We start from the raw sequence: 19346 nt of genomic DNA, 5'->3' as shown, positions 1-19346 counted from the left end.
AAAAAATTAATTATATTTAGAGATGATGTTAACAAAATTAGAGGTAATTAAAATTATCTAATAAATGATTTTTTTGAAATTACAGTAAATATTAATTTATTTTTTTGATTTAGAAAAGAGACTAATTTAGAAATTATATATAATTATTTAAATAAAAAAATTTATTACATTTTAAATAATTAGCCCCTATAAATTATTTAATTCAAGAAAAAAAATATATTTCTTATAATTTCGGTAAAAAGTTTATCATATTTTATTTGTTTCATTTTGTATTTATAAATATTTATAAATAAATAATGATATTGGAATAAAATATGGAACAGAATATGATAGATTTATAAAATATTTATAAAATATTTGATACTATTTATAGCAATTTTAAATTATTTTAGTAAAAACTAAATATATATATATTTTACATATATAATATATTATATATATAAATATTTCTATATAGTTAATATTTATATATAATAAAATATATTTATATATTTTATTATTATATAATAAATAACTAATAAAAGATAAACAAGAAATTCCTGAATAGTTGGTTAGTATTGATAATTATTATTATTTTTATAATTTTGAATAATCGTAAATATTTATTAAAGTTTAAAAAATTATATATATTTTTCATTTATTATTTTTTTTCAAATATTTAATATAAATTTTTTACATGATATTGGATTTTATATATATTTTTTAAAAAAAAATTATTCAAAAATATTAAAATGTCTTGAATTCAAAAAGATCAAAAAAATATTTGAACATACATATGAAATATTTTACCATATATTATTTATCTGTCTGATTCGAAAATGCTATAATCGATATTATCGATACTATTGTTAAATAAATTTTATATTCATATTATTAATCATAAGATTAAAAGAAATTTTTATATTTGTATTTTATTTGAAATTGATAAAGCATTTTTTTAATTAATTTATTTATAATGGTTATATTGTTCGATATATATATATATAAATATATATAAATAATAAAACAACAATAATATAAAATATTTTAAATAAAATATTTTTAAATTTATTATCGTGAAAATATAATTTTTTATTTTAAATATTTCATTTTTTTTGCAATTTGATTAAATTTTTTAAAAAATATTTATATGTATTTATGTAAATAAATAATTATATATATAATATTTTTAAGTTATAATTAAATTTTTACTAATCAAAGTTAATAAAAAAGTTCATTCTGATCCCGTAACTAATATTTGAAAATGGATAAAAAAGAATATTTTATATATGAAAATTGAACTCTTCTATCAAAGCAGATTATATAAATATAGCAGTGTTAAATTGAATTATAGATAAGTAATGGCCATATGGTCGCAAAACTCCATATACTTAAAAATTTTTATTAAACAAAATTTTTTTTTAATTTGTAAATATAAGTTAAAGTTAAAATATTAATTTTAAATAATTTATTTTTTATAAATATTTATGTATTTTCCTATTTATTTTTTATAAATATTAATGATATATAAAGATTTCCGTTAAGTAAAGAATTATTCACGAAAATACAAATAAAATATAATAATTCTATAATATATAAATAGTATATAATATATATATAGTATATAAGTATTTTATATTGTAAAATTATTTTGTATAGTATTGTAAAATTATTATAATACTATCTATTTTTCAAACTTTTCAAATATTTAAAACTATTTTATATATTATTTTATTTTATAATTTTTTAAAATATAATTATTTGACATAATTATATTAATTATATTATGAAATTATTTTTTAAATAATTTTATTTAAAAAGGTGTCAAAATCTGATAGAATGTTGTTATATAATGCTATTTATTCAGAATTTTTGTGTTCACATTGTTTTATTTGTTTTGATATCATTTCAAATAAATTTTTTTATATTTTTTATATTTTCAAGTAAAATATGGAAAATAATAATTTAAAATATGTAGTATGAAAAAATAAAAAATTGTTAATTATAAAAGATTTAATTTATAAAACTCTTGAAATTTTTTGAAATTTAAAAAATTTCAAATTCTTGAATTTTCATTTTTTAATATTATCATTTTTTAATATTTTTAGAATTTAAATATTCGAAACTGAAATCTATTTTTATTTAAGTAATATAATTATCAAATTAAATTTATGTTTAGATTTTCTATTCATTTTAATTAGTTTTATATGGAAAAAAATAAAATATAAAAATATAAAAATAATATAAATATAGATAAATAAATTTAAGTGTTTATAAATTAGAAAAATTGTTAATTATAATTAAAAATTTACAAAAATTTCAATTTTCTTTTAATAAAGTAAATTAATAAATTTTTTTTAAGTTCCTTAGAAAAAAAAGAAAGAAAAGCTCTTTTTGAGAGCTTAAACTTTTAAGACTTTCGAGAATTCTAAGATTTTATTAAAGTTTCGATTTTCAATTTTTTTTTAAATTTAATTAAATTTAATTAAAATAATTGTTTTTTCCATCAATTTTTTTTTCTTTGAAAAGAAAAGAAAGAAAATTTAAATAAAAGAAAATATTTAGAAATTGAAAAAAAGAAAAGAAAAAGAGAAATAAAAAATTAAATATTAAAATAATCAAAATATTAAATAATAATCATTTTCAAAATTTTAAGGATTTTCATAAGGAATGATATAATTGAAATTAGGAAGAAAATATTATATATTCTAATATTATAATAATAAATATTATTATTATACTAATTTGCAAAATTTTTTTATTTTTTATATTATGTGATTTTAATTATATTTTTTATATTGAATTTAAATGTGTATGTTATTTTTACGTTTAAATGACATATATTTTTAATAATATTTAATAATTTAATATAATCTTAAAGTAGATATATTTAAAAAAAATTAACACAAAAAGAAATTATTTTGTATTATTTTATTTATTTATTTATTTTTTTTTTTTATTGAATATTTATAGAATATATTTTATAGTATATCAAGATCTAATTTAATAATAAATTTAAATATAAATAAATTTTTTTCTTTAAAAAACAAGAATATTCAGCTCTTATTAAATTATTTAAAATATTTTGTATTTTGCTCATATAGTTAGTTATAGATGAGAATTTATTATTCTTGATATATTGTAATTAAATTATAAATAAAAATTATGAATTAAAAATTATGAAAATAAAAAATGAAATATTTTTTATTTATTTTTCTTAAAAATTGTGATATAAATAATTTAACCAAATTCTGCCATTCGCAAAAACATTTTCGCTCTTATCTTTTATTTGTATTATATTACATATAACTATTTTACATATCATAAAATGATATAACCAAATCATATGAGATGTGTTATAGGTAAATAATTTATGTATCTCAAATTTTATTAGAATTTATTTTTTTAGAGAAAAAATTGTTAAGAAAAAATATAAATGAGATATATATATATATATATATATATATATATATATATATATATATATATATATATATATATATATATATATATATATATAAAGATATATATAAAGATTTATTTTTCTATGACTTCATTTTTTTATAACTAAGAAAATATAAATTTCTTAAAATATTATTTTTTTTTTTAACATTAAGAAAATATAAATATTCTTTTTTATTTTAAATAAATTCTCATTGGTATATATATATTGATTATTTTGTGTAAAGATGTTTTAAGTGCTTAAAATATAAAAAAAGAAAGAAAATTGGAAATGTTTCGCTTTCATATAATAACCTTCACATAATTTACTTTTAGATATAATAAAAATATAATATAATTTAATAATACTTTAGAAATTATTTTTTATCATTCTTTTTTCTTTTTTCATGATATAATTAATATTATATATTAAAATATTAAAATTAATATTTATTTGAAACTATTTTTTACATTCATATAAATTAATATATATATATATATAGTTATTATTTATGTTTGATAATTTTTATTTATTCTTTCAAATTTTTTGAAAAAATTAATAAATACAAATATGAATTTTTTTAAAATAATTTTATAAAAAGAAAAAAAAAAATTAAATTCGAAAATTATACATTTTTCAGAATATTAGTTATTATGATGTCTATATTGATGTATAATGCATCATTTGAAACTCAGTTATATTGGGAAGAAATATCAACTTTAGGAAACATTTTATTATGTAATATATTATTTACGAACATTATTTAATATATTATTTAAGAATCAATAATACTTAATAACTAAATAATAAAATATTATATGAAATATCATTATATGAAATATCATCAATATTAATTTCACATTTGACTATTCGTATTTTTTAAAAAAATATAAATTTTTTTATAATCCATCGATATTTATTAAATTTGTTGAATATTTTATTTTTAATGTCCTGCTCATTCTTCGAAGAAGATTTTCATTATTTTTTTACTTTTTACAACAAAAATGGACAAAATTGAATGTAAGGTTTTTCATTTCTTTGATGTAAAATATGTTTAGTGAAAAAATTAAAATTGAAATTTTATATAAAATTTTTGAAATTTTAATATTGTTTGAAAAAAGATTTAGTTATTTTATTCTTCTGCTATTTTTCAATAAATGATTGTCAATAAAATTCAATATAGTTTATAAAGTAATCTATTATTATTAATTATAATTATAATTATTTGCAATTGATTTCTATATATTTTCCATATTTTCCATATTCTATTTTATAGAAAAATATTTATTACACATTTATTACACACGTTATATATGTTATTTATTATATATTTTTATAATGTTTATAGAATTTTTATCTTAAAAATTCCCAAATTAAATAACCAATTATATTTTATAATGACATAAAAATAAAAAAAAAGCTATAAAATTATATTTTATGAAAGTATAAAATAAAAGATAACTTTTTCGATTAAAATTTTTTGGTTAAACAAATAATTAATTGCATCATAAATATTAAAAATAATAATATCATAATATCATAGATATTAAAAAAATATATTTCTTTAATTTTCGAATACTTTGTTGCAATTAATATGAAATTATTTAATTTCTAATATGAACATTGTATATATATTTATTAAGTAAAATATTAGACTTTTTTAAAATAAATACGAACATATTGATATTTAAAGATATAAAAAATTTAAGATAAGTTAAAAAAATTAAAATATTTCGATAAAGTAATATTTAAAAATATTATTTCAATTTATATTTAAATTAAACAAATATTATTTTTAGATGTAATAAAATAAATGATATAAATAAAATATTTATTTTTAGTTTAATTGAAATGTAATAAGCATCGAAAATGATTATATTCTATTTCTTATTTCTTATTTCTTGACTTTACATAAAAAATAAATTGAATTTTTTATGTATTATATTGTATAAAAATATAATTTCAATAAATTGCATTATAATAAAATTAAAATTAATATTTATTTGAAACTATTTTTTACATTTATATAAATTAATATATAATTTATCTATATATACGAAAAAAAAGTTTATTTGCCAAATTCTATATAAAGATATTTAGTTTCTTTAATCTATTTTAAAAATCTATTTCTTCAATTTTGCTGGCATTATAAATATCTGTAAATAAATTATATATCATTATACAAATTATAATATTTTCAGAATCAATTTTTTACAATATTTTTTTAAAAAAGAATAAATTATTTTTAAATCTGATTTATAATATATAAATATTTATAATGCTTTTTTCTTCTTCTTTCTATTTTCTTATATATCTCATTTTTTGAAGCCTGATGCCATGTGCCTATCTTGAATAGATATGTACGCGTGTGTTATTCGACAAGCAAGGAACCCGTAGACAAGTTACTCACCGCGGGCGACGCTCCATCGATCGCGTCGCTTGCAAGGGGTGGAATCGTGACCAGAGACATTGACAAAGCGAGAGAGAATTAATACTAGAACAGGAGAGAAGAGAGCAGAGAAAAGAGAAGGAGAAAGGGAGAATGTAAAGGAAAAAGAAGGACAAGTTGAACAGCAGGGAAGCGAACTCCCCTATGTCGACGTTCAACTCTGCAATGTCGGCTCTTCGAGGGTGTATTTTATGGCGAAACAGGGGAAATGAGGAGCAACAGAGATAGATATATATAAAAAGAAACAGAACATTACAGACACAAAGAATGAAAAGAGAAAAGAAAACAGATAGGCTAACAGAATGAGTGGAAGAATAACCAGAGATTGTATATGAGAGAAAAGGATGAATATTGGTTGAGGATATAAGATATCCATCAGAGGATTGAAAAAAGAAAGAATAAGAATGTCAAAAAAAAGAAATTACAATATCAAGAATTTAAAATGTTATTTTGTATGTATTTTATTTATTTATGAGTTAAATAATATTCCATTTATTAAAAATAAAATATAATTATATATATAATATAAATGATATAAAAACTAATAAAAAAAAAATATATATATAAAATATACATATCTATTTTTATAATTGTTAAAAATAATTTTTATTAATTTAAAATTTTTTTATTTTTAGTTAAAATATTTATTTACAAATGTTCAAATATCAAATTTAACATAAATTTATCTATATTATAAATCATAAATATTATCTACATATGATTTGTATATCTGGAAATATATATATATATATATATATATATATATATATATATATATATATATAATATATATATATATATATATATATATATATATATATATAATATATATATATATATATATAATATATATATAAAAATGTTTTGAATAAAAATTATAAGATAGATTCAATTTTTTTTGAAAAGTTATAAATATCATATTTGGATTTTTAAATAGAAACTTATATCTTTCATTACATATTTGTATATACAATTAAAAAATATTAATTGTATATTAAAATTTTTTCAAAATACTATTTATATATGTATTTTGTAGAGACTAATTTCGAAACATGAAATTTCAAATTTGATATGATTTTAGTCATATCATTTTATACATCAACAACATGATAGTGTCATATTTGAAAATCTATAAGTTAAAATTGACTGGTATAATAAAAATATATATAATGTGGATTTAAAAACATTTCAATATGAAGAATTTAGAAGAATTTATTATATACATATATTATAAAAAATATATGTTTTTAAAACTTAAACATAATCTTCAAAACATTTTAAAATCATCATGGAGTTAAATAAAAACTGGCATATGCTTCTATTAGAATTATATAACTTTTTTACAAAATATTTTAAAAATATAAATGTTAAAGAAAAATAATCAATAATGCTTGTTAAAGATTTTAATCAAATTTTATTTTTATATATCATACAAAACATAGTAAAGAAAATGCAATTTGGATGAATAAAAAATAGCAAAAGTTCACAACATAAAATTGTAAATATTATAAGGAATTAATAAAACTAATAAATTTGTATATTTCAAACTATTAATAATAAAAAGCAAAAAATATCTGAAATTTTAATTAGAAAATGATATTAATTAATAATTTTATTACAGTAAAGATAATATGGAATAGCAATATTTTAATTTACTTTATAAAATTTATCTCTTTTGTATATTAAAAAACTTTTATAAATTGATAAATATTTTACTAAGTACTATTAATTTGAGTTGGAAATATCAAAATTACGGTTCCACAAATATCATTGATAGATTAACTTGTCATTATTATTTACAAATTAAATAATGAAAATTTTTTTAAATAATAATTTTCTATTAATATTTTAGTATTCCAAATTTTGACTTTCATAATATTGTAGATTTTCTATTATTATTTTTAATAATTAATTCTATTTAAATATATGTATATTATTTAATTATTAATTACTAATTAATGTATTATTTATTTTATTATATATTAGAAAGAATTAAAAAATTGGCTTTCAAAAGCTATAATATGTATGAATATGTATAAATATATGTATAATATAAGTAAAAAAATTTACTTATTATATACATATGTATATATATAAAATATTCTTGGATTTGCATTTGATTCAAATAAGATGAAAATATTTTTGTTTTAAAAAATATATTAAAGAAAGTCATTTGCGATATTGTCAATATCGAAATAGAAACTTCTTTATAAAATTAACAAGATGATCAATGTGAATTTCATAATAGAGAATATTAGCTAATATTGAACTAACAAATCGCTTAATAATTAAATGAATTTGAATTTAATTTGAATTAGTATTTAAATACAAAATATTTTTATTAATCTAACAGTTGAAAAAACTGATCAGCAATTAAAGTGCAAATAAATCTAAAGTAAATTAAACTGAAATTCATTTAATTATAATCTTTGAAAAAGTTCATAAATATATATTATAACGAATTATATAAACTATTATAGCTGTTATTTTTTTTATTTTATATTAAAAATTAAAAAGAAAATTTTAGATTTTAAAAAAAATTCTAGATTCTTGTTTGATTGAAAATATTTCCGGTAGAAAAAATTTGTTAAAATTCAATTAAGTGCGAATATGCACAAAAAAGATAAACTAAACTGAATGCCATCAAAGGATCGTTTACGGTTGTAAGACTGCAGTTATTGTGAATCTTGACTGAACTAATAGTGATTGACTGTTTTTGACTGACTAATGAATAATTAAATTCCGTGGTTTCTGACTATGATCTGACTGATTTCCGCAGTGACTAATTGCAATCTTTCTGACATTTAATTGCGATCTGATTTGAACTATATTTTATTTTAATTAATCCAATCTATAATCTGACTAATTAACTAACTCTGACTGCTCTGATCTGCACTATCTAAATTTAAATTTTAGTTATTGATTTAATCTGAATTCTATCTCAGAATTTTAATTATGCTATATAATTGCATTTTTATCGCATTCAAGATTTTAAATTACTTTGTTACTAATAATTTTATTAAGTATCTAAAATTAAAAAGCGATGTTCTTTATATACATTCATAAAAGGATTCAAAATATTAATCCAATAACATAAGATTATATTTTAAGATTATAAAATAAAATCAACTATTATATATATATATATATATATATATATATATATATATATATATATATATATATATAATTCTATATAAATAAACTAATTCTTATATATTAATTTTAAACAATTATTAAATTACTTTAAATAATTACCAATTATTTATTTGCAAATTATTAAATAAAAATGTGAACATATTTATATTATTTGTTGTTATTTGAAGAATAAAATATTTTGTAAAAAAATTTAATTTAATGTCAAATTATAAATTGTATGTTGAAAGCATTTTATGTTTAATATTAATCATACATGTAATTACTAGATTGTAGATATCATGCTAATATATATTTCTATTCAAAATAAATAAAAAAATAGAATCAATTTGTTTTTTCATTGAAAATTAAAAAAAAATATATTTTATTTTCTATATTTTGCATATTGTATATTTTTTTTTTATAAATGATTCGAATTAATTTGAAATTAATGCATAATAAATAATTTAATATTAATAATATTTTCTTCTAATATTTTTTAATTTATAATATCTTTATGCATCATATGTATTTATTAAAAAATAATTGTATGATGTTTTTATATGATGTAAATACTTACATATACTAATGTATATATATTTAAAGCAAATAGTACTCTTTTATTTCCGCAATTTAGTTATATAATAATTTTTATCATCTGGATTTTTATTAATTCCAACTGTTGTTTTATAATATATAATATATAATATATAATATATAATATATAATATATAATATATAATATATATTGTATAATAACAATGTTAATATTATACTTAATATTTATCATCCTAATTTCAATCATTTATAATTTCATTTTAATTGCCTAAAGTGTTAAAGTGTTAAAGATAAAAATCAGAATTAAATATGACCAAGATAATTGTTTTGGATTTCATTTTTCAATAGTTCTCTTAAGTTCTTCTCTTAGTTTTCAATAATTTAGATTGTAAGCAAAAATTTACAAACAGTTTACAATAGTTACTTACAATAGTTCCTTCACATTGTTTCAGACTTTAGTTGCTGAAAATTTAGTTATGAGAAACTAAGTTAAAATATCAATGATCATTTAATAAAACACATTAGCTTGTCGAATTGATTACTAAAGAAACGCTCCTAACACTTACGCACAGCGAGGGCTCATTTTTTAAAAGAAATACTTTCTAAACTCAATTATTGGTTCTTCTATCATCTTCTCTTAGTTATATTTTTATCGAAAATAATTACTGGAGAGAGAATCAAGGTCCGATAGTTTTTAAAAAATCGAAGTTCGTACAAAATACATTCAATTAATAATTAAATATTATTTAATAGTCATGGAAATCAGATCACAATTAATCAATGAATTGCAAAAACAATTAGATACTCAATTACCATTAACTTTACTCAAGATTCACAATATAAATAGTTATATAATCTCATAATCGTGAGTGGTCATTTGAAAATTCAGTCGGACACAGTTAAGTGAATATTCAATTGTGATTCAATAAACAATAATTAGAAGTTTTTATCATCAAAAAAAAGATTCACTCAATTTCAGTATCAGAAATCCGCCAATAAATTCCTAATTCGAAAGGAAGATTAACATATTATCACGGAAAACTTCATCGAGCTCTTGATTCAGCATCTAGAGCAGCAATAGAGTAGCTTTAAACGATATTCGTTCTCCTAGCATTGTAACGACGATAATTATTTCAGTAATCTATTCTCTAATCTAATAATAATAATAATAATAATTTCGATAAATAAATTCTTATTCTTTCATTTAGCAGAGATGGAAGTATAATTGAAAGAACTAATCAGACAGTACAATTCAATCAAGGAATCATTGACAAAATTTAAAAAATTTTTCGATGATTCCGGATAATTAATAGTATTCAGACTATTTAAGAAAGATATGAAGTGTACAATTTCTTATATGATATATACAAAAATAGAACAAATTGTCGTAGATGAGTTAGAATCATTATGTAAATCAGTATATAACTCATCGCGCCAATTTTGAAAATATATATTTTAATATAATGATCACTGTAAAAAATTTTATAGAGAACATATGCGCATATCAATAGAAAGAAGGGGATTTTCCTTCAATATTAGGATCAATTGTAGCTTATCTTTCAACAAATAAAATTATCAACGTTCGATGGAACTTCCAAAGATTGGATCAACTTCAGAAAGAGACGATTTATTTCATTGGTTTAGAATAATAAATCTTTGTCAGATTTATTTTTCTTTGAAAAAATTCTATTATTTGCAAGTGGATCATTAAAGGATCACGCAGATTTTTGGTCGAAATAAATTACAGATTATTTGAAATAGCCTATAAATGCGATATAAAAGGGCTATGAATTTTCACCATCATTAACTGTACTTTTAAATCTTATCGATTAAAAACTGATTCTATATTACATCAAGAAAATTTATTGATGATGCGATCTGTTTGCGAGTACTTATTGCTCGCGAGATTTATAAACAGAGATTTGTTTGGAAAAGTTCTTTATTCCTTTCCTGTTTTTATGGCTAGGTCTCTATTGAACTCAAAATCTGAATAATGAATAATGAGTGATATTTTTGGGGATCTAGTCGGCACGTGTAATTGCATATTTCTGCTATACTTAGGCCTGATTGAGCCATTGGCCTTAGTATCACATTCCAGACATGTTTGTTTCAAGTTGACTCAATGACAAGTGGCATTGTTCTGATTCGAGGAGCACTGTGAGAGAAAATCTACATCCACTACATGCGCTAATTTACATCTGCTTGTCTTGAGATCTTTAAATACAGATCACTATTCAAGCGAAGAATTTTCTTCGAGCGAGTTATTGGCGTATTTCACCGACAATTATGACCTTCCTAATTGAACTAGGAAGGGATTTTTTCCATGTTGGACATGATTACCTATCGTCATTTCCAAATAAAATCTTATGGTGATCACGTCGTAGTTCGATTGCCGAATATGACAATTAATTTGTGAATAAAAATTATGGTCTGATCAGATACAATTACATGCTGCAACATTGTGTGAGACCTAGCTCTTTAATAAACAGGCGCTCCACACGAATAATATATAATCCACAACTAGAAGTACATATACTTATTATGATTCGATAGTCGAGGACATTCAATAATCATTAGCTTATATCTATCAAATCAGTACAATACTATTATTGCGGATACGAACATTGATCCTTCGAATCGGATCTTTAATGAATTCAAGCAACTATAAGAGTGTTAAAGAAACCAAGTTATTGAGATGTTATTGAGACTCGCTATCAATACTTAGTGGACATTGGACTTTTGCAAATGGCCAGGTTTCAGACAATGAAAATTGATTAGGCGATATATCTTTAATTTTATCTAGTTCCATTGGATGCTGTGGATTTAAACAAAGTACATAAGAAGAAAATTATCAATGCAAATTGGATTCAATGTAGAAATAAAGACTAACAGGCATATTTCCGGACGATCGATGTACAGAGGAGACCGTCTCTGCAAGCGGTATTTTTTGAGACTTTGATTAACGATAATAACATTCACCGTGTTATTCGTTAACATGGCGTAATTCTCTGATCCAACTAAAAGAGTTGACAATCATTTCCAACAAGAATGGATTAAACGATATCTATCATCAATTCCGTCTTTTCGGCGAATTAAGTTGTTCATTAAATTTCTTAATTCGTGTGTATATGATGGCAATCTCGATAGTTGAATTCTAAAGACTAATTGGCGAGTATGGCCGTGTCCAGGATAGATATTCTAATCCGATTAAAGAATTTCTGCATCGCGGATAAGAAATTCATTAAAGTCAATCCTCTTCAGGAGTGGTTAAATTATCTTCGCTAATTGATAAATTCGCAGTAATTTAAAATTGCATCGAATTGCTTATCATGAATACCGCAGATGAAGAGATGCATCGCGATTTCCACAAAAATTTCGAGAATAGGTATTTCGATACTATCAATGAGATTCGTGTTCATATAAAAGATGTATTCACGCAAAGATGTATTCAATGTCTTGCCAATCTTTTGTAGATATATCTTTCGCAGTAGCAGAATTGTCTCCATCGATTCAAATGACCCTGGCCTCTCCTCCGAATATTTGTAATGAGCCAGGAGGATGGGTCTTCAACAATCAAATAAACAATCAGCGTTCAATTCACAGATTTACAGTGAAGTTATGAATGATGAATTCATTATTCAATTCACTCAAAAGAAACAAAAGATTCGAAATATAATGAATCAATCAACTTCGCGCGTAAATCACGTGTCGTAGAATTGAGCTCGCAAAACGTTCCTATCGATCACTATGAAATCTCGATTATAGTTAATGATGATTTCGATGAGTTAACGCATTCGTGCGAATTAAAAGAAATTTCGTCGCATAATCCACGAAACTTTATTACGCGAGAATTTTGAGTTCATTGTGAGAAAACACATTGTGTTAGATGAGGGGAATATCATCGACATTAAAAATTATGAATGGGTTCGAGTTCAATTCATGCCGTGTTTTTAAAAAATATGTCAAATACCAATTCCAAGATGTGAATAGTATCTAAGAGTTTCAAGAAACGTAACAGAATATCATTGATTAATATATAGTTCCACGTTAATATATAGTTCCGCGTTCCAATTATTCAAAACCTTCTGTCAATCTTTCTTCGTATTCATTTAATGTCGTTTTACACCCTGACATAAATATGTGCCAGAACTAATATCATTTAAATCTCTTCAGTGCAGAGAGAGAATCTCTGAGTAGAAAGAGAATGCTGAATAGTTCATAAAATCGTGTAAATTGATCTTTGTTGTATACGATATTGTTTCAACTCCATTCGTGAATATGCGGATGCCTCGACAGATTTAATATCGTTGCCAGAAATCTGAGAAACCATTGATATTATATGAAAATTACGTTTCCATCATACAGAAACACGCGTCAAATCACGAGATTCGATCTGCGTATTTTCGAAATTAAAAACTCATCATTTTCGAAATTAAATCATAAAACGCGATTTTTATCCACGTTGTATCAATGAGTAAACATCACTACCAAAATGAGCCAATATTTTTAAAGTTGGCTTCATGATTAATTTCAATGTTGAAAATATTACCGATTTCAAATCCCTTTCTTGATAAATAAAGAGTAAATAAAGAATACTTTAGAGTAGGTGATAAATTCAAAATAAATATATTATATGTATTATATATTATATATATTTCACGATCCTGAAGATTCAACACATAGACAAACCGACAACACCGAATATTAACGGATAGAAATATCGCTCAAATCCTCATATATAGAAATACTAATATAATAGTATATAGAAATACTATGAACTATTTAATGGATCAACTACTTGCCACTAAGATCCAAAGTTGCATATTCCTTTTCGGATATTCATTATAATGAACCGTCTATCATAAGGAACAAACTTGTAGCAAGTTTACTTAAAGATTACGTAAAGATTAACTTAGGCATATTTATTTATATAATTTCAAAGTTTTAATTCGAAATAATCACGAATTTTCTTAGGGTTATATCTTTAATGTAATGTATCTTTAATCTTTAAATGTACGAGGTTTGCAATGGATAATTATTGATAAGTAATTCATTATATGCTCCATTTGTGATTATGGAAAGGCACGTAAATTTGATAATCTAGGCTTTATGAAGCGTCGAGTCTCATTGTATCTGCTCATCATGGTTCTAGCATGGTTTAAGATTTACATGAACTCTCGATCATCATCCTATTCGTTTTCATAAAGCATATTCCATTGTATCTTGAGCGTTTCTTAATAAAAGATTATCAACTCAAATTATTCTCATCTATTCTGATGTCAGTGATGTTAAGAAGAATCATTTGAATAAATTTCAATTACTTAAGATGACGCAGTTGCAAAAGATTTGGCAATACAATTTCAAACTACTTCAACAGTAGAGCAAGAGATTATGCGTCACTCCTATAAAATTTAGTATGGGCGATCATGATCTATGAGAAAACTTTTAGAAAAACCAACATGATACAAGGAATAATGATCAGATCATTGATCAGACCATCACGAATTGGCATTTTAGAGCGCGAGTCTATTTCCCAGAGATCAAAGCAATTAAGGCAGGGATCTGTCAGTAAGCCTTACTAATGAGTTCTATGGCAGATCCTAGGACGAAACACTTTCCTTTCCTCTTCTTTCTTTTTCCTTCTATCATTTCTTCTTCTTTCAAGTTATACCGGAGTATATACGGGATGCAAGAGGAGGAAGTGAAATAGACATAGACGGCCATACTCGTAGAAATCTCTTAGGATGCTCACAGACTCAACATAACTGCCGACACAAATATATAATCCATCAAATATATTAAATAGAGATTTGGACCGAAATAAAGATAGGATAATTCAAGTATTACTACTTGTCATAAACGTGTATAGACTTTACAAGATCTGAAGAAGATATCCTTACAAGTCGGCACTCAATATATTCACGTTTCAACTCTTCGATATAATACTCGCCACATCATTCTACTTATTACATGTCTACAACAATTAAGCAATTGAATAGTACTCTTTCTTATTATGTCCACCATCATTATTGAGAAGTAACAAAACAACAAATCTCGCAAAAGAGAGAGAAAGAAGGGAAGGTGATTTATACTATATGATAGTAACTTCTATTGTACTCGCCACTAAGCAAAGTTGGAACATGATTACGTGCAAATATATTATTTGCACGTGCTGTATTAATTTTTTTACTTCCTTCATTATTTCGATGTCCATTCATTGTGTCTCAACTTTAAAGAATTTTAAAAATTTTAAATTTAATACATTGTGTAAAGTGATCATGCATGTCAATTATTATATAACAAGATTAATTAGTTTAAATAGTTAATTAGTTTAATTAGTTTAAATAGTTTTACTAACAATCATTACTGACACATTCTATACAGTGAAATTTATGATTGTGAATTTATATTGATTTTGAACGTGAGTAATTTAAAATGGGCAACATATTCGCAAATATTTATTGGTTGCGAGATTTATAAACAGATTTGTTTGAGAAAGTTCTCTATAGAAATCTTTTCTTATTTTTATAGCAGGCCTCTGAAAAATGAGTAATGTTTGTTGGAGAATTATTTTTTAAGATCTCGTCGGCATGTGTGATTGCATATTTCTGCCATACTTCGGTCTGATTGAGCTGTCAGTCATATGTTCCATATTCCATGAACATAGCTGATTCAATGACGAATGGCATTGTTCTTATTCGAGAAGGACCTGGGAGAAGGATACGCTAATTTGCATCCACTTGATCTTTGTGTACAGATCTCCATTCAAGCAAAGAGTTTTCCTCGAGCTTGAAGATGTCGCGAATCAGATATTTGGCATGCCTCATTGGAAAATTATAACACTTGCAATTAAACTAGGAAGATATTTTTTCTATACATGATTATCTATCCGTTACTTGGAAATAAAATCTCATGATGATCATGTCATAGTCTAACATTGAATACGATAATTAGATAGTTTATAAACATATTGTCTCTTCAAATACGATTATTTGTTGCAATATTATGAAAGATATTCTAATAGATAAGCACTTCGCATGAGTAACTTATATATGGCCCATAACTAAAAAATATATTTATAAAAATATATTTGTTATGACTAATCGAAAAGCATACTTTATATTCGACAGTTATTAGCTTATATCTATTAAATCAATATCTATTAATCATTATTGTGAGCGCGAATAATATTTATTATAATATATAATAATTTTAATTTTAAATCATTATTGACATTAGTGCTTAGAAGAAAAATTAAATGGTGTTTTGCAGTTTTGAATTCTATTCTCTTTTGTTCGTGCGATATAAATGTGCTCTTTAATATTTTTTATTTTAAATTATATATTTTTTTTTAATTTTTAAAAAAATTTTTTTTTATTAATAGTAACAACTAGTTTAGCAAAATTAATTCCTTCTTTCAATGGTTTTTAATTTAAATCAAAATAATTTTACTATTTATAACAATTTTTGAATAACGGTTAAAGCTTCTTCATCGATTTTCATAATTTTTAAATATATTACAGATTCTGAATAACTTTTTCTGATACATATAATTAATAGTATTTTAATTTTTAAAATTTTTGTAAAAAAAGATTTATTATTTTATAAAATTTCATTTATAGATATATGTATATATAATAAAATATATATCATTGTTATCTATTATGTATTTATACAAATATGTATTTATACAAATACATGTTTATATTTACCTATAACAATATTAATAGATCATTAAATTTAATATTTACTATAGTATTAAACTAACTATAGTAAAATTGGACATTTCGAAGGATCCATAAAATATGAAAATAAATATGAAATTAGATGATCGAAATTACAATGACATGTTACAATAATATTTTTATTTAATGAGATTATTATGAAATATCTGTGGAATGTCCAAGCTCTTTATAATAAATACTAGTAAATAATAAGTAATAATAAGTAATAAATATGATAATATGTCATTATTAATTATTTTGAATCATTGTGTATGTTTATAGAAACACTTCATAAATGACAATTGCTAACACGTTATATATACATACACGTTAACTATATATATATATATATATATAGACGAAATTTTATATAATAACAATAATATTTTTGTAAATTATTATAAGTTTGAAAATTAAGATGAATTATTATTTCTGTAAGTATTAAAAAAATGTTTCAGATATGATTTCAAAAAGCTCATTATCTTGATAAAGATTTAATTTTAAAATAATTTTAAAGTTTTATGAAAGTTATAGTTTAAATTTTTAAATAGTATCTTTATATTTTTTAATATATATTTTTTTCATTTATATGAAATATATTTGTGAGATATTCAAAATTATTTATGTATATATATTTCTTAATTAATCATCATTGTGCTATTATATTAAATTTAAATTTTACGTTTCATTGTTGAATTGGTTGAATTTAATATAATGAAGATCATCAGATATTTACTCGATTATGCGATTTTTTTCTAAAACTACATAAAACAAATAGTTTTTCCACTTCGGTTGAAAATATAATAGAATAACATCAAAAAAATAAATTTGAAATAATAATACTTGAAATATTATACTTGAAATATTAAAGAAAATGAAAAAATAATTCCAATATATGCAGATTAGATTACAAAAATGCATTTTTAATAATAGAAGACATATTAAAGTCAGTTCTTCTTTCTCTTTCACATCTACCAATCCAACATCCGATCAAGAAACAAACACATACGTAGACATGAATGCACGCGCAAACATACAGAAAATGATTGATTTTTTTCAGAATTATTTTGTTTCAATAAGCAATCTTTTTACAGAAATAGAAATACCGTATAATGAAATAGCAAACACGTGGAAAAAATTATAGCATAATTATTTATAAAATATTTATTATGAAGGAAGTAAAGAAGAAGTTTATTATAAAGAGTGTCTCAAAATTAACGCAAGATTTAAATTAAATATAAAAGAGAGTTTTTAGTCTTTAGATATTTATTTTTTAAGTGAATCATAAAGTACATAGGATAGGGTTATTTATGGAATAACACATCGGGCAAATAGCCTCCACGGCTTTGTTGGCACATACACACCCTTTTCTCGAAATTTTTCATGATTTTTCTGCATAATTGTGGCTAAATTTCAGCGTTTAATTTCCTTTTGTAACATACGTGTGGTTGTGAGATTGTTGACATAGATTTTTGACTTCAAATAACCCCATAAGAAGAAATCTAATGTTAAATCACATGATCTAGGGGGCCAATTCTGATCACCGAAACGAGAGAGTACACGACCGAGGAAATGTCTCATGCAGTAATTGAATTGTTTCATTGGCTGTATGGCATGTGGCATCGTCTTATTGAAACCACATATTGGCCATATCAATATCATCCAATTTCGGCAAAAAGAATGTGTTATCATATCGCGATATCGAGCACCATTAACAGTTGCTGCTTGACCAGCCTCATTCTCAGAAAGTATGGTCCGATGATGCCTTCTGCCCAAAATCCGCATCAAACAGTGACACGTTGTGGGTGCATTTGTTTTTCGCTAATCACACGTGGGTTCTCCGAATCCCAAACACGGCAATTTTGGTGATTAACAAAGCCATCGAGGTAAAAATATGCTTCATCGCTTAGGATTATTTTGTTCGAAAAACCAGCATCCACTTTTTGATGATTAATAATCCATTCCACTTTGTTGTATCATATAACGCTCCATTTTTATTAACTAAACTCTCAGCTGTCAAACTGTTCTTTTTTCAGGGTTGTTTAACTTAATGCAAAAA

General features: G+C 21.9%; 1 non-coding gene across 1 annotated transcript; it reads right to left on the bottom strand.

Annotated features, from left to right (window-relative positions):
- Positions 1–18139: 18139 nt before the first annotated feature.
- On the bottom strand, positions 18140–18268 carry Mir3757 (microRNA 3757). Its single transcript, NR_039451.1, has one exon. It is a non-coding gene; the product is annotated as a microRNA 3757 (primary transcript).
- Between the last annotated feature and the right edge of the window lie 1078 nt (positions 18269–19346).

This window comes from Apis mellifera, linkage group LG2, assembly GCF_003254395.2.
Source record: "Apis mellifera strain DH4 linkage group LG2, Amel_HAv3.1, whole genome shotgun sequence".
Classification (NCBI taxonomy): domain Eukaryota; kingdom Metazoa; phylum Arthropoda; class Insecta; order Hymenoptera; family Apidae; genus Apis; species Apis mellifera.
This window is presented reverse-complemented; position numbering and strand designations above follow the sequence as displayed.